This window comes from Amblyomma maculatum, chromosome 1 (assembly GCF_055883805.1).
Source record: "Amblyomma maculatum isolate TAMU_Amacu chromosome 1, ASM5588380v1, whole genome shotgun sequence".
NCBI lineage: Eukaryota > Metazoa > Arthropoda > Arachnida > Ixodida > Ixodidae > Amblyomma > Amblyomma maculatum.
The window spans coordinates 118,063,978-118,086,993 of NC_139344.1; the positions used below are offsets into that span (position 1 = coordinate 118,063,978).

Here is a 23,016-nt window from a genome sequence, read left to right on the forward strand (position 1 = left end):
AACACAGTTCTAGAATCCGTCACTTCCTACCATTACCTAGGCGTTGAAATCTCTTCAGGTCTCACTTGGCGTTGAAATCTCTTCAGGTCTCACTTGGTCACTTCACATTAACATGATAATTAACAATGCCACTCGTTCTCGGTTATCTCCGTCGTAATTTTTCTTCCGCCCCTAGCTCTCTTAAACTCTTCTTGTACAAAACACTTGTCCGTACTAAACTAGAATATGCTGCGTCCATCTGGGACTCACATTGTGCTAACCTAACTCGCGCCCTTGAAATGGTTCAGAATAACTCCGCTCTTTTCATCCTGTACAACTATCATCGTACCGCTAGTATTTCAACTATGAAGCGCATTTTAAACCTCCCTTCTTTGGCGTCTCGTCGTAAACTTTCGCGCATGTTTTTTTTTTTTTTTTCATAAAATATTCCCCCAGATTCGTACCGCACTCGTTCCCTCGCCTTCATACATCTCTTCTCGACTGGATCATGCACACAAGGTTGGGATTTCTTTATTCAAGACACAAACATGCCGCGAATCTTTCACCCCTCGTATCTCCAAGGGCTGGAACCACCTTCCCGCTCCGATCGCCAGCATTGAAAACATTGATCATTTTCGTACTGCCACAGCCAACATTGTATATGTAGTCGACTGACTTGTCTGCGTTATTTTCTATTTGTTTGTTATTAAGTTCTGTACCCTCCACTCCCCTCTGTAATGCCTCTGGGCTTGAGGGTAAAATAAATAAATTGCAGAAAACAAGCGCAGATTGTGGAGCTAGAAGCCGAAGCTCCAACAATTTTTGCAACAGAGAAACGAGCGGGCATATTGGTTTAAAGCAGTGGCTAAGCCTTAAATTTTCTAGGACGAGACGCGAGGTCTTCTTTTTCCTCTGCAGTGCCGCTCGACTAAAATGTGTAAGCATCCCGCAGGCAGGACTATACCTCAACAGCTGCTAGCTACTGTTGGCTCCGCTAGTAAGGAGTCGACCCGCGTAGTTTGCGAAGTCAGAGGACCCATACCCGCAATTATCAACGAAAACACGCCTCCGACACTCCGTGATTCCGCGCTCACAACAGCGTTAAGTTGTGAGTAAATTATTTTGGGTCACTAGCATTTGCTAACTAATTAACAGCCACTACAGTATTTTACCTACTGCCATTGCACCAAGCAGGTTGCACTAAGCAGGCTGAGGGACCAGACTGCCGAATAATAACCTGCGGAAGTCGCCCACTCCCGGCCTACCTAAAAGCTGAAAGGAAAGGGGTACTAAGAACTCTGCTAAGCAAAAAACCGCACTTACATTATGGAAGACGAGAGCACCTGGACCAGCTGACATCCGCCGACGCTGGCAGTCCTTGCACGGTCTGTCACGAGCCGGAATTCGAAAGCAGTGCTTGCACGCTCTGTCACGAGTCGCAATACGAAAGGTTCTTCTTTGTCTTCGCGAAAGTACCCACTTGGTCGGATTCAAGGGATACTCCCGGACTCTGCCCAAACTAACCTCAGAAAAAATTAATAAATTTGCCGCCTCTTTATAATCAAGAACGGGGCAATTAACAACAATAATAAGAAAGCGTGTCAGTTCAGAAAATTTAACTGAATTGGGTGCCTCATTTTCCCCCACTTCTTCTCTTTTCTTGTGGCATTGTTCTAAGGCCGTGAGGAGTGAGGTAGTAGGACTCTTTTTAATGCGAAAACATTACTTCGCTATGTTAAAAAATGTCTGACGCAGAACGTATCCGCAAAATTGTTTCCGCAGCAGTTGTGAGTAATTGAGAAGTTATAGCGGTTAATGAGTTATGTCAATTGGTAGAGGGTAACGTAATGTTGCGTCCGAAAAAAGAATTAGGCCAATAAGTTATTTAGGTAATTAATTAGAAGTACTTGTTCACATGAAAGGAAAGGCGCGGTATCTGTCACACTTGTTCTGTATACATCTGAACCGCGCCGTAAAGGAAGGGAGGAAGGTGAGAGGGAAAGCGGAAGGAAAGAAAGAGATGCCATAGTGGATACCTCAAAAATGTGATATCACGCAACCGGAAGTAAAAAAGGGCATAGGAAGGGACTGGCGCGCAATTTGAAAGTACTAAAGACTTCTTCGGGAGCTAAAGAAACTGATCCCTTTGATCATATTACCTGGGAGTCCTACATCCGCGGCCCAAATGCGGATGAACAAAAGATCGTCCTATGGCTTGCGGAGGAGGCTTACTCCAAGACCTTCTCTGCGGCCACAGCGCAGGAGAGCCGGCAAGGAGACCCTCCCACTGGCCGAGGTCAACTGAGGTCTCCCCCGAGGTCCATGTCGGTGTAATTAAAGTTTTCTCTCTCTTTCTCTCTCTCTAAGCAAAAGGTGAATTAATGTTACGTAGAAGATGTGGCGTCACGCAACCGGAAGTATAGCCGAAAAAGGGCATAGGAAGGGATTGGCGCGCAATTTGAAAGCACCAAAGACTAAAATGGGTAAACAAGAAGTGAATAAGCAATTAGAAGCAACCAACAGCAGCATCCGTACTTTCGCATTGCTCAAATGCAGATTCTGCAGTACTCGTTAATTTTTTAGCTAAAGTGGCTATACCAGGATAGCATTACTCTGCTTTATATTTTATTGAGGAAAGCACAATTCCACCCGAATACACGAAAGAGTGTCTTTTACGCATAGAGCAAGTAGCTTGACAAAGACCGCTGTTGTCGGCTATGTAGGGTGGTGGACAAAAACGTTCACAGGAGCATCACGACCCCCAGCATGAATTTCAACCCAAAATGGGGGAGGGGGGGGGGGGGAGCACGGAGTAGTTAATGTCGTGAATAAGTAGTTTTGCTTTGATTTCAAACGCATATGCACAGCCGCTCAAAAGGTCCAAGACTAATATGCGTACTTTTGAGCGCTATACGCCCCATGCAAAGGGAACGGCCACGCCACTGGTGGCGAAGATGAAAGTAAAGAAGGGAGCGGAGTCGTCCGCGCCGTCTGCTACCCGTATTTCCATGCAGTGCTCGCTTCATGAATTCGTTTTCCCGCAGCTCTTGCATCATTACATAACAACATCCGCTGCCAATGCACTGTAACACAATCTACGGGGCGTCTCCAGCGATAGTTTTTGCTTGGGTAATGTTCGAAGGCTATAAAAATGCGCTAGAGACTGTATTTACTCGTCCCAGGTCGGCAAGCAATGCGCTCTAGAGCGTACTGTTCGCGTTCACTTCACGTTAGCAAATCACTTGTCATTCCTGTCTCATATTTCGATATGAAAGCATTTCAAACAATATTGGCCCATCAGCGTGTATTTCCTGAATATAGCTATTATTCGCGGTTAGGAAAAGTAGAAAGAGGATATATTGGTTTTCAAGAAGGACTTTTTGTTGGGCTAATTGGTGCAGCATTTTTTTTTTAAATGGACGAAGCGCTAACAACACATGTAATAGAGAGTTTTAGAATAGGGGGCCCCAAGCTTTGGGGCCCCCAAGGAGCTTGGGGCGTCGAAATGCGCATGCGCAGAACGTAAGGCGCGCTTGGGGTCTTGGACTAACGCTAGGGGCGGCCCCTATTTTTCGGAAATAGCGTTCGCCCCAAGCCGCGTTGGGTCGCTTGGGTTACGGCAACATGGCGGCGACCGGCCAAGCTGCGGCCGCTCGCCTCGGCACACATTCGTCGTCACCGCTCCATGGTGTCACGCGTTCTTGGCAAACGAAAGGCCAACGAAGCTTATGCTAAGTCTCATGATGCCCGCACCACCAAATTTTAGCAATAAAACGCCCTATATTTTGTGATTGCTTCCGGATTTACCGAGCTGCTAGGCCTAGCGAGTTCGCCTCGTTCGGTTGCCATGGGGACCAGACGGCGGAAAGCGCGGAAGGTTCAAATGAGTTTTCCCGGCCTCGGCCTGGACTGACAATTGGCCGATTTCGTCTTGTATGACAAAAACAGTTTATATAACTGGTAGTTTTAATATAGTTTTGTGCAATAGTAGCAGTTTTTGATGAACAAAATATCGTTGTTGGCTCTTATATATTTAAATGCTTTTTCTTGGTTTACCGTCGTGGCGCTGCAATCGACGAACGCAAGCCCGGCTCCGCTGCGTCGGGAAAACCCCTATTCTAAAACTCGCCGCTCGGCTAGCACGTTGCGCCGCCGCACGCTATTTCCTTGGGGGCCCCAAGCCTTGGGTCCCCCTATTCTAAAACTCCCTATTCACATGAAAACCCCGCCGGGGTGGCGCCGTAGTTACGGCGCTCGACTACTGCGCCCAAGGACGTGGGATCGAATCCCGGCCTCGGCGGCCGCTTTTCGGTGGAAGCGAAAAGCAAGGCGCCCGTGTGCTGTGCGATGTCAGTGCACGTTAAAGAACCCCAGGTGGTCGAAATTTCCGGAGTCCTCCACTACGGCGTCTCTCATAACCTGAGTCGCTTTGGGACATTAAACCCCACAAACCAAACATTCACATGAAAGAAGACACGGACAAGTGCTCACTGACAACTGATCTTTTATTGAAGGGAAACACACAATATATAGGCACACCGTGGTGGCGCTAATTAGAGGCAGCAAACGTCAAAAGGTGAAAGGACCATAAAATCGATAAAAGATAACAGGCATAAAAATGATAAAAAAAAAACAGTTATGATCGATGGTTCGGATACAACAAACTGATCTATGACACGTGGTGTATAGGGCCTGGTGTAACATGAAGACAGTCATAAAAATTGATGAAAAAACTGACAATCACAAAAAAAAATCTTTTCAGACAAACGACTAAAAGGAAAATACTTCAAGCGCTCTAGTATAATAAAGATATTAGTTATTCAATTCATCAGGCTTGCGCATCTTATTGCGATTCTAAAATTCATGCACGAAAATTCAACTGCGCAATTCTAAAAAAGAGAACTCACTCTGATACAGCACTTTGGACGGTTCGCTAACGCAATCTAGACCTTTCCTTTTTATGAAGAAGGCTTCTTTTAGCTCACGAGCTACATTGTCTTGACTTTTATCCAGTACGGAAGTTTCTTTTAGGATAGGCACGCATTTGCACTTCTTGCAATGAATCGGCAGATTAGATCCAGTGCCTTTCTCAAGCGATCGCTCGTGCTCTCTCAAACGCTCATTCAAACATCTTCCAGTCTGGCCGACGTATACCTTACCGCAAGTGAGTGGGATCTGATATACAATGCCTTCCTTGCACCCGACATATGGTTGGGCATGGCGTGTTCCATATGTTTCCTTTACTGGTCTGGGGTTATTAATCCGAGGGCACAGGGAAGCCAGCTTACAAGGGGCAGAAAATACTACGGGGACTTTAAATTTGTTTTCGACCTTCTTCAAGTTGTGCGCCGTGCGATGACAATACAGCACAACTACAGGTTTAACCCTTCCAGAATCCTCTTGAGTGTCCCTACCTCTCGTACCTTTTACTTTTTTAATCAAGGACACAACTACAGCAGATGTAACGTTCTGTGGGAAGGCTGCCTTATGTATCCTTTCAATGTGAAGTTTAAAGCCAATTTGCATGCAATGTTCACATGATTTCTTCAAAGAGGATTCCAAGACTGATGTGGCTATGGCTGTTTTTACTGCCCCTTTCTGCCCCTTGCAAGCTGCCTTCCCTGTGCCCTCGGATTAATAATCGGAGTCCAGTAAAGGAAACATGTGGAACACGCCTTGCCCAACCATATGTCGGGTGCAAGGAAGGCGTTGTATATCAGATCCCACTCACTTGCGGTAAGGTATACGTCGGCCAGACTGGAAGATGTTTGAATGAGCTTTTGAGAGAGCACGAGCGATCGCTTGAGAAAAGCACTGGATCTAATCTGCCGATTCATTGCAAGAAGTGCAAATGCGTGCCTATCCTAAAAGAAACTTCCGTACTGAATAAAAGTCAAGACAATGTAGCTCGTGAGCTAAAAGAAGCCTTCTTCATAAAAAGGAAAGGTCTAGATTGCGTTAGCGAACCGTCCAAAGTGCTGTATAAAAGTGAGTTCTCTTTTTTAGAAGGGCGCAGTTGGAATTTTCGCGCATGAATTTTAGAATCGCAATGAGATGCGCAAGCCTGATGAGTTGAATAACTAATATCTCTATTATACTAGAGCGCTTGAAGTATTTTCCGTTTAGTCGTTTGTCTGAAAAGATTTTTTTTGTGATTGTCAGTTTTTTGATCAATTTTCATGATTGTCTTCATGTTACATCGGGCCCTATACACCACGTGTCATAGATCAGTTTGTTGTTTCCGAACCATCGATCATAACTGTTTTTTTTTATCACTTTTATGCATGTTATCTTTTATCGGTTGTATGGTCCTTTCACCTTTTGACGTTTGCTGCCTCTGACTAGCGCCGCCACGGTGTGCCTATATATTGTGTATTTACCTTCAATAAAAGGTCAGTTGTCAGTGAGCGCTTGTCCGTGCCTTCTTTCATGTGAATGTGTTGTTAGCGCTTCGTCCATTTTTGATATATTGGTTACTGAGTAAACTTTTAATATATCATTTACTTATTGTAGTGCAGCATATTTCTATGGCACTTAATTTCTGAAGCCATTAATAGGTCCTGAGTGAAAAGTGAACACAGATATGATGAGCGTCAGGTACGAAATTTAATGAATTAAACATGGTGCTCCAAGCGCATGGTACAATGACAATGGCCTTTAAGCGGTGCTTGCTAAGAGCAGCATCTCAAATATTTTGTCCTTTTAACTAAGCGCATAAGTTTACAAAGTGAACATTGCAAGCGCCCGATTTCTCGCGTTTCACGCATTTCCGTCTTTATACCCTAGAAAACGTGTCATCGCTGCGATTCAATCCATCCTTATCGCTAAGACCATTTTACCCGTTTATTTGTAATCATCATCATCATCAGCAGCAGCCTGCAGGGCGAAGGCCTCTCCCATATTTCTCCACTTAACCCGGTTCTGTGCTAGCTGCATCCACTTGACCCCTGCGAACTTCTTAATCTCATCCGCCCACCTAACTTTCTGCCGCCCCCTGCTACGCTTTCCTTCCCTTGGAAGGTGCAGCGGTGGCGTAGCGGTAGAACATCCGCCTCGCATGCAAGAGGACCGGGGTTCAAATCCCGGTGCCGCGCAATTCTCCACCGGATGAAAGAAAAAAAAAATCCGCGTGTTGATGGAATTGCATAAACAGGTTTGGGGTGCGACCTGATGCCGGTGAACACCTCCTGCAACGCACTCCCTCACCAGAACAGGAGTTGGCCACCCTGGTGCAGTAATTGGCCGCAACCTCCTATGATAAGCTCCATAAAACCGCGGCCCTCAGTCACCAGCGGCTGCGGAACAACTGACCACGGCGGCGGTCAGACCTGTGACGCAGCAGGGGGTGCTAAGAAAGTCTGGCTCCGCTGGACAGGCCGCCATTGGAAACTGACCCTGGCAACGTTTAATGCTAGAACCCTAGCTAGTGAAGCTAGCTTAGCAGTGCTGTTAGAGGAACTAGAGGGCATGAAATGGGATGTCATAGGGCTTAGTGAGGTTAGGAGGCCGAATGAGGCATATACTGTACTGAAAGATGGGCATGTACTGTGTTATCGAGGCTTACCAGAGAGGCGACAAGTAGGAGTAGGTTTCCTTGTCAATAAGTATATAGCGGGTAATATAGATGAATTCTATAGTATTAATGAGAGGGTTGCAGGCATCGTAATTCGGCTTAATAAGCGGTATAAACTGAAGGTTGTACAGGCCTATGCACCTACATGTAGTTATGATGACCAGGCAGTTGAAAGCTTCTACGAAGATGTAGAATCGGCAATGCGAAAAGTAAAGACGCAGTATACTGTACTAATGGGCGATTTCAATGCCAAGGTAGGGAAAAAACAGACAGGAGACAAGGTAGTAGGTGACTATGGCATTGGTTCTAGGAATAGCAGAGGGGAGGTACTAGTTGAGTTTGCAGAGCCCAATAACTTACGAATCATGAATACCTTCTTCAGCAAACGGAAGAACCGGAAATGGACCTGGAAAAGTCCTAACGGACAGACTAAAAATGAAATCGACTTCATAATGTGTTCAACCCCTGCCATTATGCAAGATGTAGAGGTAATCGGGAAAGTGCGATGCAGTGACCACAGGATGGTGAGGTCCCGAATTAGCCTAAATCTGAAGAAGGAACGCCACAGATTAGTAAGAAAGAAACCCATCAACGAATTAGCGGTGAGGGGGAGGGCAGAAGAGTTCAGGATCTCGCTACAGAATAGGTTTTCAGCTCTACCTGAGGATGGCGACATTACCCTAGAGGCAAGGAACAATAATTTCAGAGATATCATTACTGAGTGCGCGGTAGAAGTAGGCGGTAGGATAGTTAGAGAGGATACCGGTAAGCTGTCTAAGGAGACGAAAGATTTGATTAAGAAACGCCAGAGTATGAAAGCTTCCAATCCAACAGACCAGATCGAATTGGCCGAGATATCAAAGCTAATCAATAAGCGCAAGGTGGCCGATATTAGGAAGTATAACATGGAGAAAATTGAGCATGCTGTAAAGAACGGGGAAGCCTTAAAGCGGTAAAGAAGAAATTGGGCATAGGCAAAAACCAGATGTATGCGATAAGGGACAAGGCGGGCAACGTCATCACTAATATGGAAAAGATAGTCAAAGTAGCCGAGGAGTTCTATACAGATTTCTACAGTAGCCAAAGTAGTCAGGACCGTAATGAGATTGGCGGTAGGGAAAAACAGTCAGACGTTCCACCAGTGACGAAGGACGAGGTCAAGAAAGCACTAGAAACTATGAAAAGGGGGAAATCAGCTGGAGAGGATCAGATAACTACACATTTGCTGAAGGACGGGGGGGATATCGTGCTAGAAAACCTGGCCACCCTGTATACGCAGTGCCTGGTGTCATCGACGGTACCGGAACCATGGAAGAATGCAAACATTATCCTCATTCTCAAGAAAGGGGACTCTAAGGACCTTAAAAATTACAGACCAATCAGCTTACTGTCTGTTACGTATAAGGTATTTACTAAGGTAATCGCTAATAGAATCAGGACAACCTTAGGCTGCAATCAAGCAAAGGATCAAGCAGGGTTTCGGAAACGTTACTCTACTATCGATCATATCCATACCATCAATCAGGTGATAGAAAAATGCTCGGAATATAACCAGCCCTTATACGTAGCATTCATTGATTACGAAAAAGCATTTGACTCAGTTGAAACCTCGGCGGTGATGCAGGCATTGCGAAATCAGTGGGTAGACGAGCCATACGTGAAAGTGCTGGAAGATATATAAGCGGCTGCACAGCAACCATAGTTCTGCATGAAGAAAGTAACAAAATTCCCATAAAGAAAGGTGTTAGGCAAGGAGACACAATCTCCCCAGTACTATTCACAGCTTGTTTAGAGGAAGTATTCAGAGACTTGGAATGGGAGCAGTTAGGGATAAGGGTAGATGGAGAATACCTCAGTAATCTGCGATTTGCTGATGACATTGCCTTGCTAAGCAACTCGGGGGATGAACTGCAAATAATGATTGATGACCTAGACAGGAAAAGTAGAAAGGTAGGCTTGAAAATCAATATGCAGAAGACTAAGGTAATGTTCAACAGCCTCGGGAAGGAACAGCAGTTTACATTAGGTAGCGAAATACTGGAAGTAGTAGGCGAATATGTCTACTTAGGACAGGTAGTAACCGCAGACCCGGACCACGAAAAGGAAATAACAAGAAGAATACGATTGGGATGGAGCGCATTTGGCAAGCACTCGCAGATTATGACTAGCAGCTTACCGGTATCGCTCAAGAGGAAAGTATACAACAGTTGCATCTTGCCTGTACTCACCTATGGGGCTGAAACGTGGAGGCTAACCAAGAGAGTTCTACTTAAGTTGAGGACAACCCTGAGGGCTATGGAACGAAAAATGGTAGGGGTAACATTAAGAGATAGAAAGCGTGCAGAGTGGGTCAGAGAAATAACTCAAGTTACCGACATTCTAGTAGAAATTAAGAAGAAGAAATGGACATGGGCAGGACATGTAGTGCGGAGAGAGGATAACCGATGGTCGCTGAGGGTTATTTGTAATATCGAATAATTAATAAAGGGCTTAAAAAATGAGAGGGAGCCCGCACCTTCAAAAGTTTTACTGGCTTTCAAGCCAATTAAATATAAATAAAATGGAGCAAAAGCTCACGCTTAGAAAAGCCTTTTTTATAGGGGTGTGCGAATAGTACTTTTTCCAAACCGAATCGAATACGAATAGTGCACTCTTGCTATCGAATCGAATACGAATAATGTAGCTAAAAAGCGAATCGAATACGAATCGAATAGTGAAAGCAGCGAATCGAATACGAATCGAATAGTAGAGCGCTCTATAGCGCTCTACTATTCGTTATAGCGCTGTTATAGCGCTGCGGTAGAGCGCTATAACTCGTGGAGTAATAGATCTGACGGGAAAACGCTGATGTCCTCTAGGGGGCGCAGCTATTAATCTCTACGCACATTGTCAGTTGCTGGTTGTTTTTATCTACAACAATTACGTTTGAACGAGTTTATTTAGTGAACTAGATTGCATGATACAATATATCAGAGATTACGAATGGCTGAGCGACGCTTTCGTCCGACTTGCGTCCGAGTAACCCGAGGCCATAGAGTTGCGCTTCCCCTGCTGTTGGCTCTTCGAACTAGTTATCGCCGAGCGCGTGATCTCCTCATCTTCCTCTTCTTTTCAGTGACTTTCGTTGCTTTCGTTCTTTCTCAATTAGCTCGTGTGCTCCCCTCTAGCTGGCGCTAGGCGATTACAACTGGCGCTAGGCGACCTGAGATATATAGTGGAGAGTTGTATGAGCATGAGCTGACAACATTCATGCAACTCTCATGTTATGCGCCACTCGCATAATAAACTTAACCTCAACTATTGATGATGAAAGTGAATGAAATTTTTAGGGAATAAACATGTAGCGTTACTTCTCGGCAGATTAGAGACATGTGAACTATGACACGACTACGAGAAGTTGCCTCCGCGATTCGTGATATGTCCAATCTTTAAGAATGTTTCCATGCGAATGGACCGTGTTGCGGCCACGCTGAAGCATGTAGGCTCCCTAAACGGTGATCTCTGCTTCTCGCGTAGGTTTATTGCGGCAGCAAGCTGTGCCTGCTCGGAGCTGACGCTGCCTTCACGAGAATGGTCGGAGGTAATCGAGACGTTAATTCGTGCCAGTTATTCGAAAAGTATTCGAAAATTATTCGAAAATTTGCGGAGATATTCGAACAGTTTCGAATAATTCTCAATTTCCACTATTTGATTCGTTTAACGAATCGAATATTATGATATTCGATTCGATATTCGAAAATTTCGAATATTCGCACACCCCTACTTTTTTAAGACAATGAAATAAAAATAATAATCACAAAACAAAATACAACGAGATTCGAGTCGCATGCTACTCTACGCTGGCATAAAAAAAAACAACTCCAGAAACTATAAAATAAACTCTATTCTTTTCATAGAATTATGCATGGTGGCCATGTGGACCTGGCTCCTGTGAGGGATGCTTTAAACATCGGGGCGTTTATTTCAGCCTCCCATATTATTATCAGAATGCTATAGCGTTGTCCAACCCCGTTCGCATTTCGAATTCAGTAAGTCTACCTTTTCACCTTGAACCAGCAAGCCTTCGCGACCTATACCAGCGCGTGTCTGTCTCGCAACACGGAAGTCCTGAGTTTGACTTGCATCCCCACTCAAACTTGACTCAGTTTTGATTTCCGCTCAATTACCTTGCTTAATTTACGGAACTCAAGAAATTTAGCGGTAATCTGATGTTTTTAAACTGCTCCTGAATTTTCCACACAGATTTTTCGTTCACGGCGAACGACGACGACATCGAATTTTCTCTGATACGGGACCGTTACGATATTACATTAAAGTCTTGTGAATTCAGCCGATAAGGTGATATGTCTATAAGAGAACTGTGCTGGCACGATGTAACGGCGGGTGGCACAGAATGCCTCATCTATTGGATCGAGGCATGTCACCATGACCACATGTTAAAAGAGCTTGCAAAGCAAATGCAGGGTAATTGAAAAAGAAAAGAAAACAACGATTATTCTGTTAAAGTAATAGACCAGTCGATGCAGCACACTCACAGAAAAGCAAGGTTCGAAAAAGCAGCTTCTCATTTAGCGCTGGTTTGTAGGAGGCACCTGGAGCGTGTATCTATCCGTTTCTCCCAGATGACTGCAGCATCATCAATGTTTTTGCCTTTACACAAAGTTCAACCTTAACTTTATGCTTCAGGCCGCCATAGAAAAAAATTGGCAAGAACTGAAAAAAAATATCGATCCCATGCACATCACCAACCCTTGGAGCGGCGCATGAGGCGCCGCAACTCGTATCCTGGAAAGACTTTTGAAAACGACCGCTAGGCGGCTTTCAGTGGCGCCCCAATAGGCGGTGCACGGGGCATATAGTTCAACACTTGCGACACCTGTGAAACGACCGACCTGATTCGTCGTGAGGCGTGAGGATGAAGCACTTCTTCGCCGTTTTATACCGAGTGGCTCACTGTAAACTTAAAATCAGATCCTATGGCCGCGATAACGCGATTGCAACCAACCTTCTGAAAGGTGTTTTAGCCTCGCGCCTGACTGAGAACGAATGTTTCCCTCGGCTCCGCTCTTCTCGGATTTTCAGTGCTGGCCGTTTGGTCTACCATTGCTGAAATTGTCATTGCTCAACTCACCTCGGTGAGTGGCGTCGACAGGCACTAATGTTTCGCAACAACCGTACGTTTGACACCTTTCACAAACGCCTAAAAGCTCAAAGCGAGCCTTGAAACCGACTATTACCAACGGAGTCACCTCGAGTACGAAACAGCCTCGCCTTGCCACCATGCGACCTGGCCAAGGAAGTGGCCGAAGTCGAGTTAGATCCCGCTGTTGCTACCTTAGCCTAGCCATGATTGACTCCTCTGTTTTAATCGCGCAAAAAATCAGCAAAGCAGCTCGGCACATGCGGTTCGGCAGCACAGGTTGTCACCGATTTCCGCAGCTACACGTAAGATTCGCGCACAGGAGCATGCGAGTGGCTACGCCAGAGAAGCAGCGAAGCGAGAGGTTTCAAAACGCCGTCCGCCGTGGTTTCGATGTAAAAGAAACAAGGCCTAGCGACGAGCAGGAAGTAGCGCACGACCGGAGTGCCGTCGGCCGCGGCGCCCGCGGACGGCATCTCGACGGTAACTATCGCGGCATCCGGTGCTGCACTTAAGCGGTGCGAATTTGTGCCCTTTCGCGATGAAGCTGAGGGCAAACCTCTTTTGACGCACGTTCCATTTAACTATCAACACGCCGCACAAATGGTCGATGCTGCAAAGACGAGACGGGACACGGGACTATAGTACGCTGCTGCGTCGTCCGTCGGTACATGAAGGCTGATGCTGCCTATTTAATCGGTACGGTGTTGAATCGGACCAGCTGGGGCTCTTTTCGCACTCTTCACCGACGCGCACTTTCAGTCGGACGCCACCACCTTTTCGGTTAACATCGCGAACCGAAGCGCCAAGCTCGGGTTCACGCATGCAGTGCATGCAGCACTCGAGCAGAGGACTCGCAGCTACCGGTGTGTGAACAACTTTTATTTCTACCAGAATGGAGGCCCCCTACTCCCCGCCCCCGGCACGCAGGCCTAGGGGACGGGGGCCGGGACCTCCGCGATTAGAGGCAGGCAAAGAGGTCTTGGTTCCTTGCGGCCTCTTCCGCCAGGCGGATGGGCTTCTGAAGAGTTGGGTCCTCGCTGCGCAGAAGGGTTTCCCAGGCTTCTCTACTAAGTATTTTTGTCTTAGCCCCTGGGGAGCTAGCGCATTCCCAAATTACGTGGTTGAGGGAAGTGTGCCCGTGACGTAGTGGCCGTCGCGGCTGCAGCCAATGGAAGCCTGTCATGACCTATCCCTCTTGGTACTCGTGACGTAGAATCACGGCAGAATAGTTCCAAATCTCACCGCCACGCGAGAACCGAGCAGCCCGCGAATTTAAAAAAAAAACGCAGTTTTAAAAATTAATAATAAATCACTACCTTTGTTGCTAAGAGTTGTACTTTGAGATAACGCTCAGATGCATTCGTTCTACACATTCCAAACGTTTATCAGTGACCTTTTTAGCCATTTCCTACCCCCTTTAACTCCCTTGGAGTTGGCTTTCGGCTGCGCGCGCAGGCCTTCGGTGAGCTGCTATCTGTCAGGGACGTTCGACTGGAAAGATTTGGATTAATTTAGATACCCCTTTGTTTTTAATTAACTTATCCTAGTGTCATACAATACATTGGAGTTTCTTAATCTCAGATCCATCGTAACGAGGCCGCCGTGAGCGAGTTAATGTCTTGCGACCTACAGTTGGATACAGTCTGCATGCGGTAACCACCCCACATAAATCATTCGCAAGCATTTTGCAGTTAAACCAGGATCACCTCAAGCAGCCTAAATGGAAAACTATGCATCAGGCGCGATTACCGCGCATCTCAGGAACTTCGATGCCTCTGCTTCTTCAGCACAGCCAAATTTCTTACTGTTTCGCGGAGTAATTAATACACAGGCCAGGTACTATAGCCCATATAATTATACAGCAACTACTGTTTTGTTTTCTAGTTGAGTTCCACTATAGCCGCCAGTAGACAATAACCCGAAACAGTAAACGTTGGCGGCGAGCACTGAAAGGCGTTCTCTATCCGTTACAGTCGAGCGCCCTAGCTGCTGAAGTAACAGAGCAGCTTTTAGCGCTTTGGCTAGCTTAGGCATTCGTTTCCGCACCTATAGAAGCTACAAGAAAAATGCGTTCATTTCTATTATTGAAAAATAAAAAATCTGCAAAATAGCATCGAAATTTTGCGATAATATGAGGCTAACAATGCAGCAGTAAACTACATTAATATAAAAAACCTCGGAGTTTGGCCAACAACTTGATCTCCAACTGCCTTTCATTTGTATAAATATATTATTTTTGTGTCGCTAGTGAAACTGATCGATGTTCTCCGTTTTGAATATGGCACAAGATGATGCACTTCGAAGGAACTTGTTTTCCAGTTAGCAGACGAAATGTGGTTCTCCATCCCGCGCTACTCTCTACCTGTGCTAACGCACTGAATTCAGAGGAGCAGCGGTTTACGCCGTTGAAAAAAAAGGAAAAACCCTCATCCAGCTATCAAGTTATATAATAACTGCAGCTTACTTACTTACTTGCAGATTACTTAGCGAACTATTACAAAGAAATTTTTACAATGAAAGGTCCCAAAACTGCCCTGCTCCATTTACTTATACTTTCTAGATGGCGCCACCTGCATAACTGCGTCAGTGGTAGGGTCTGTGGCTTTAGTATTGTACCTCCACATGATGCAAACAGCCACTCGATTTTCCTTTTTTCATTTTTTCCTCGTATTATCGGATAGTGTCAGATGACAGCTAGCAGCATGCAAGCAGCGGTGCGGGCGGTGTTTCGTTTTGCCCTAACCGAATTTATTGTATCTGTTTGCCGGCGAAGGTAGCATCCGTGATTCTGTGTTCTGCGTTTGTGATAACGTTGCTTCATGACGCCGCCGAAGTGTGCGTTTCTGCTGGCAAGAATTCATCGGCTACCTTGGCGTTATGAAGTGACTACGTCTCTGTTCTCGGCGGCAAACGGCGGCACATTTGAAAAGGGCGCTAAGTGCTTTTACGTTCATCTCGCAATTCTTTGCAGTGCTAGTAATAAAGGCAGGCTTTATGAAGCTCACTTTCTTCCCTTACGGGGCTTAATCACGAATGTTACCTCTTCTTTTCGTGCTTTGTTTGTAGACTGCCTTCGTGCGCAGCTAGCCCTTGCTTTCAAATCGGGCTGAACATGATACCCACTTACTCTGCCAATATGTGTCAGAAATATGGGAATACCAAGGAATGGGAATCTGTTGAACGCTGATGAGATTTCGTGGTTATCAGAGGTGTGTGCTTTTGTTGCTGGAGTGAAGTCGGAAACTTTCGTTATCACCTGTGCCTCTCACTGGGCCATTACATCAAGTACCATATGCATATTGCAGTGATTATTTTAGCATATCTAAGGTTTGTTATTTATAGCTTACTAATTAGAACTGGTATAAGAAGCAAAAATGCCTAAATTCTTTAGGACAGTGCGATAGATTCTGCTAAAAAGGCACGCAGAGTACCGCGACCAAATATTGCGCTTGATTAGCCCACATTTTCTTTCTTCCTACTCGCTAGGCACCTTTTTCAAGTTTTCTGTATATTAAAGAGGAAAGCAGGTACATGATTCCTTAAGGGCAAGCTGTTGAATTCATATGTGATAAAGCCATTCCGGAAAACATGCTAGAGAAAACACGTTTTGCTTTGTATTTGAAGTACTCATTCGATTCACTCACTTTGCTTTGGGATAAAATTAAATCCTATTATTGCCTGCAAAACCTGGCCTGGTGCAATCATCTGCCCTATGTCAATTGCAATACTATCAATTATTCGGTATGTAAATGTAGATGTGGAAAACCTGTGAAATCAGGTGCAGTCATGCCCATTTACAGCTGCTTTAGTTATAATGAATGCTCACTTATTACTAACAATGCGGGAGGGTCAACCAGTGTTTGCAATTTTGCCTGTGTAAATGGTGTGTAAATGCATTGATGGTTTCTCAAAATAACGGCTTGAGGGGCTAGTTGGTGCTGCATCGTATTCAGAAATGTGGCGCAACAAACACAAACACAAGAGAAGATAGACAACACACGCGCGTGTGTTGTGTATCTTCTCTTGTGCTTGTGTTTGTTGCGCCACATTTCTGAATACGATGCATTGATGGTATTTTGATACCTGAAGGTGATCCTCCTTAATGGACTCTGTGAATGTTGGCAGTTTGAATTATTGACTGCAATCAATATTGAAATAGTATGTTAGTTTTAAAAATAGTGTTAATTTTCTTCATTTCAGTATGCTAAAAGAGTGAGATGGGTGCCTCTTGAGAATGTTTTTTTTACAGTGCAAGAAGACAGAGCAGCTATGAAATCTAGGTGGTGTTATAAGACCAGTGCTTTTTGGATGTGGCCACCCAGGAGCCTTAGTGCTATACAGAACACCTACTAAGAAAAGTGAAGTGGCCAGAGCCTAAGCGGTGAGCATTTGTGGTGTCATTGTAGGGAGGATGCTTGATGTTCATTTATCATATACATTTTCAGTCTAGTGTTATGTATTTTGTGCTCTTGATTTTTAAATTTGCTTTTAATTTGCCTTCATCGAAAACTGCCTGATGCAGCCAGGATTTGATCCTGCATGTTTGAGCGCAGTGATCTTGTGTCTAACCTTTTTACCACTGTGGCAGGTCACTAATGGCTAGGAGTATCACTAGCTCGTAGGTGCTCTATGTCTCCATCACACCTATGAAGCTTAAACGGTATTTCCATGGGGGACTACGGCGACGATGGATTTGAAAAGGTGCGCGACGTCAACAGCCGGCAGGCAAACTCGCCCTTGCTCCCAAACTCACACATTCACACGTGTGACGGAGAATTGCTGAGAGTGATGCCGCTGTTTCCAGCCGTGCTGCGCGCGACAGGAACAGCAAAGTACACAGGAGTGTGGTGTCTGATTCAGACCAGACGCATCACACGGGACCACGCAAGCTCAGTATGCAAAAAAAAAACTCCTTTATTCGTCACAGTGAAGCCACTTATATACGGAATCATATTGAATGACGATGACGATATGTACACTGAAAGAAACGAAACTGAAACAAGAAATAAGGATACAACATCGCCTCCCGCTTGAAAAGTACAACATAGTAACTTGCAACAACCAAAATAACACGAACTAAACACTTATTGTTCAGGTAAAGAAAACCCAAATCTTTCTACAGGTCGGCGTACCCTAGTGCTGCGACGCAAAGGTTGCTCCATCGAATCCTCTATGGAGCAACCATTTCTTCATTAACTTCAGCCCTTGCTTCCGGCAATCGCAACAATTCACCCTGTTCAGCGTCTGCGCGGCTTTCAGGCCCAGCGGTACCCGAGCAGTGATGAGGCAATTCCCATACCAATTGTTCTATTGTCTGCGATTGATTGCAGGGAACCCGAACTAGTTTAGACGCGTTCCAGCAACGACCGTCCCTCATCAAAAAGCTATTTTTACCTTTTCTGCCGACAATCTTGAAAGGTCCAGTGTAGTTTACCGACGCTTTCCCACCGTCTGCTGTCTTTCTTACACGAACGAAGTCCCCTACTCTAAAGGCTGGTCTTTTCGCACCTCGCCTCCTGTCCGTATACTGTTTTGCATACATCTGCTTCGTCCTAACGCTAGCAGGAAAATTTTTATTCGAACCGGCACGGCCACCCTCTCTTGTCGGCAAACCCACTGTATTGAGTCTCGCCCTTGGAGCAAATTAGCTGGTGACACACCCGTTGTCGCATTAGGCGTCGACCTATATATGCCGAGATAGTCAACCACAGCAGCCTTGAGGGGCCGTTGCTCCAATCGGGCAACCTGCATGAAATCTTTCAGCACGCGATTAAAACGTTCAATCGCGCCGTTTCCCTGTGGATAGTACAGAGAAGAACAACGGTGCGCAATACCCCTCTCTCTCAAGAATGTTTCAAACATTTGCGAACTAAACTGAGGCCCATTATCTGACAATTTATTCCGGATAGCCTTCTCGGCTGAACACAGTCTGCAAAAAATCGACCACACTGTGACGTGACGTCACTGCAGATGAAAAGGCAACCTCAGGCCACTTGGAATGATAATCGATCAACGATATCATGTACCTACAGTTTGAAGGGGCCAGGCCAATCGGTCCCACTATATCCATTGCTAACTTCTGCCATGGTAGCGCTGTAAACGTCATCGGCTGCAGCGGTACAAACGACGGTTTAGCGGATTTGTCCGCGGCCTGGCAGATATGGCAAAAATGGATTGCTTCTTCTACCTGTTTATTCAAACGCGGCCACCAGTAAAGATCACGTAGTGTCTGCTTCGTCCTCACAATTCCTGGGTGACCTTCGTGCGCAAACCCAACAAGGAGCGAGGTTAATTTACTCGGAACAACTACCTGCTCGCCTCGCATCAAAAGGCCATCGACGACAGAAAGCTCTTCCCGCACGTTAAAGTACGGCATTACTTCTGCTGGCAAAGCTTTTCTAGGCGCCCAACCATGTACCACGTGCACAACAACCTGTTGCAGTGTGCTGTCTGCAGCAGTGGCCACCTGCAGCCGTTCCTTTGTTAGGCACTCTGATACAACGGCCACAATTTCTTCCTGCATAGTCTGCTGCGAATCACAGTCAAGAGGTAAGCGTGAAAGCGCATTGGCCACGACATTTTGCGATCCCTTTTGGCACTCTGTGTCGAAGTTATAATACAAAAGTCAAGCTGACCATCTGGATATACGCAAAGGTCGGCGTCCTGTACCGGCAGCTGAAAGTAATGTTACCAGTGCCTGGTGGTCCGTACGTAACAAAAATTTTCTACCCCACAAGTAGACGTGCCAGCGCTCGCACGCGAAGAGACAAGCAAGGGTCTCACGTTCCCCAGCGGAGTACTTCCGCTCAGCAGGAGTCAGGGCACGTGATGCGAAGGCCACCGTGCGTACGCTGTCACCATCGCGTTGCTGAAGAACGGCTCCCAGACCCTTATCAGAAGCATCTGTCGTAACAATTGCATCAAGGTCTGGGTTAAACATTTGTATGACTGGGGTTGAAGACAAAGCTGTCTTAACAAGCTCGAAGCTACGCTCAGCCTCATCATCCCCACATGAACTGTTGAGCAGACCGCAGGAACCTTCTAAGCGGCTCGACGAGATCAGCAAATCGCGGCACAAACCGAGCATAGTAACCAGCGAGACCCAAAAATGACCTCAAAGTGGCAACATCGTGAGGAGCAGGCACTTTGACAATAGCGTCAACCTTAGACTGCAATGGTGTGAGCTCTTTTGAGCTCACCGTATGCCCTAAAAAGGATAGTTCTGAAACAGCAAATGCGCATTTCTGATTGAGCTTCAAACCTGAATCACCAATGCGTTTTAGCACCTGGTGTAGATTCTTGTGGTGCTCCTCAAGTGTCTTGCCCCACACAATCACATCATCAATGTAACAAAGTACGCCTTTACAATCTTTCAAAATATGCTGCATCATTCTCTGAAAGGCTGAAGGGGCAGATGAAAGGCCAAAACACACTCTTAAAACGAAACAATCCTTCGTGTTTGATAAAGGTGGTTAGTCCCCGACTTTCCGGAGCAAGTTCTAGCTGGTGGTATGCTGACGCTAAGTCGAGCTTTGAGAAGCACGTTCCTCCAGCTAGTTCATGAATTAATTCCTCTGTATGCGGAAGAGGAAAAGCATCGGCAATTACTGCCTTGTTCACTTCACTTAGGTCCACACACAACCTAATTGAACCGTCCTTCTTCCTAACGACGACGATCGGTGAAATCCACTCCGATGCGTCGACAGGTTCAATTATATCTTCGGCCAGCAGGCGTTGTATCTCTACCGATACCTGTTGCCGTAGCGTGAGCGGCAGGCGTCTGAGTTTCGCAACGACTGGTTTCACAGATGAACGGCATTTAACATGGTGAACAAAGCCTTTCACATGCCCTAACTGTTCCGTGAACAAGTGCGCAAACTGGTGCGTAAATTCTGAAGGCAGTGAATCAGGGCATGTCACCTGGCAGCAATTCAAGGTTGAGCCGTTGATAGCGATTCCTAGGCTCAGAACGGCATCAAGCCCCAGCAGCGAAGTGCCCTTGGTCGTGACATGAAAAAGCACACTGGCTCTGTTTCCCTTGTAAGATACGTCAGCAAGAAAGCAACCGCTTAACTTGATTTGTTCTCCGGAATAGTTACACAAATTGGCAGTCGGCGGTCGTAATGAGTACGTGTCGGCTAGACATTTGTGGTAGTGCTCTTCACTGAGCAAAGAAACCGTAGCGCCTGTGTCGACAATCAACGACAATCTTATCTTCCCGATGGAAATGTTGGCTCGAATATCTTTCGCCGACGCATTACGGTCACCGATTTGAAGTACCGTGACGGCGTTGGCCTTCTCGGGCTTTCGAACGGCATATTTCATTTTCTTCGATCTGCACATGCTTGAAAAGTGACCAATTTTTCCACAAGAGTGGCAACGCTTGTTCCTCGCCGGATATGCAGTCAAGTTAGCCATATGCGATGACGAGCCGCACCTGTAGCAACTTCCTTGCTCAGAGTGTGACCTTTTTCGCACATCTTGAATCTTGTTCACAGTGCTATGCGCGAATTCCCCGAGCTCTTGTTGTGTTTGCTCAATTTGCTTCCCGATGTCAACAGCACGCTGCAATGTAAGCGAAGACCCTTCATAAAGCATGCGTTCACGGGTTGTTCGTGACGAAGTGCCTTCCAGTAATTGGTCTCGAATCATGCTATCGGTAGCACTGCCAAAATTGCAAGTAGACGCAAGGTCCCGAAGACTGTTTGTAAATGCTTGAAATGTCTCACCAGGCAGTCGTCTTTGGCGAAACCGGCGCCGCTCCACCAAATCATTCGTAGCGCTCGCGAAATGCGTATCCAGAGCAGCAAGCGCGTCCTTGAACTGGTCCACCTTTTCCTCGGCCTTGGCGTCCGCAGTCGCGTCTGCTCCTTGTGCAAGGATGCTGTAGAATATTCGCTGGCCTTCAACCCCGAGCGAGTTTAGCAGAATTGCCTTGCAACGCTTCGGCTTCAGTTCATCGCCGCCAATGGCCTCCAGGAAGTTCAGGAATACGCGTTTCCACTGCTGCCAAGGCACAGCCGGGTCACCGGGTGCAGGCAAGAAAGGGGGCGGTGCTGGGAAACACCCGAGTGACATGGCTCCGATACTGATCCTCGTCGCCAATATGTGGTGTCTGATTCAGACCAGACGCATGCCACGGGACCACGCAAGCGCAGTATGCAAAAACTCCTTTATTCGTCACAGTGAAGCCACTTATATAGGGAATCATATTGAATGACGATGACGATATGTACACTGAAAGAAACGAAACTGAAACAAGAAATAATGATACAACAAGGAGCAAAAAAAACGCAAAATAAAACAAACTAGTCCGAAAAAGAAGAGGCGCACAAAAGAAAGGTAAAGTACAATAGACAGTGGTGGGGTAAATATCTGGGCCTGTATTCCGAGTTTGCATTGCTATGGAAGTGTCGCTATCTCATGTGACACCGAGTCACTGCGGAACCGGGCGTTGCCACTACGCAACCGGATAAGATGACAACATCATGTTCCAGCGTTTCCGCCAATAAGATGACTCGAGGTCACGTGAGATGGCGACACTTTGATAACGACGCAAACTCGGCATCCAGGCCCTGCTCAGACCCTTCCGCCCATTTTTTTTATCTCTCGGGAACACTGTGAGCATATATGCCTGCTAACCGAGATGGCCCGCTGGGCAGAGATGACAGCTGCGACGTCGCGCAGGCGTGATTCCGTTCCCTCAACGGTTGATGATGATGATGAACTGGTGGCCATGCCCTTTGAAGCGGGTGGACACTGACACAGTATCCGTCCAGAGTGAAAAAAAAAGAGTTGCACAGTTCCGCATACACTGAGTTGCGCAGTTACACACACACGCGCACATAGGTCACATCGGTCACTCACACAAGCACACACACAAGCAGTAGCTGCCACCAAACACCCCCTATCGGCGGCGCACAGTCTTCCACCACTCGGCTAGGCGCTTCTTGGTGGTCTCCACAGCTCCCCCTCTGACGCTGCCGCCCGCGTCCTCTTCCTGCGGCTGCTTGGTAGATGGGGTCGAGAAGCCAAGCGCTTTCAGGAACGTGGCTCCCTCTTGTTGTGGCGGCTGGAGGCCCTGGCAGTGCATAACCAAGTGCTCTGCGCTTTCGTCCGCCGCACCACACACTCTGCACGCCGTGTCGTGTATAGTTGTGTCGAACCGGCTTCTGTACACCAGGGTGCGCAAAGCCCCCGCTCTTGCCTCGAATAGGAGACTACTCCCGACACTGTTGTCATACAGTGTTGCGGGCTTGGGAGCTAATTTATGGCGGCTGTACAACGCGAGCGTGGTCTTCTTGCTCATTGCGTCCCGCCA

General features: G+C 46.5%; 1 long non-coding RNA gene across 1 annotated transcript in view; it reads left to right on the forward strand.

Moving 5' to 3' along the window:
• The window catches only part of LOC146203690 (uncharacterized), a 371,705-nt gene that overhangs the window by 309,156 nt on the left and 39,533 nt on the right, over nucleotides 1-23,016 (forward strand). The gene's annotated exons all lie outside the window — the stretch shown is intronic.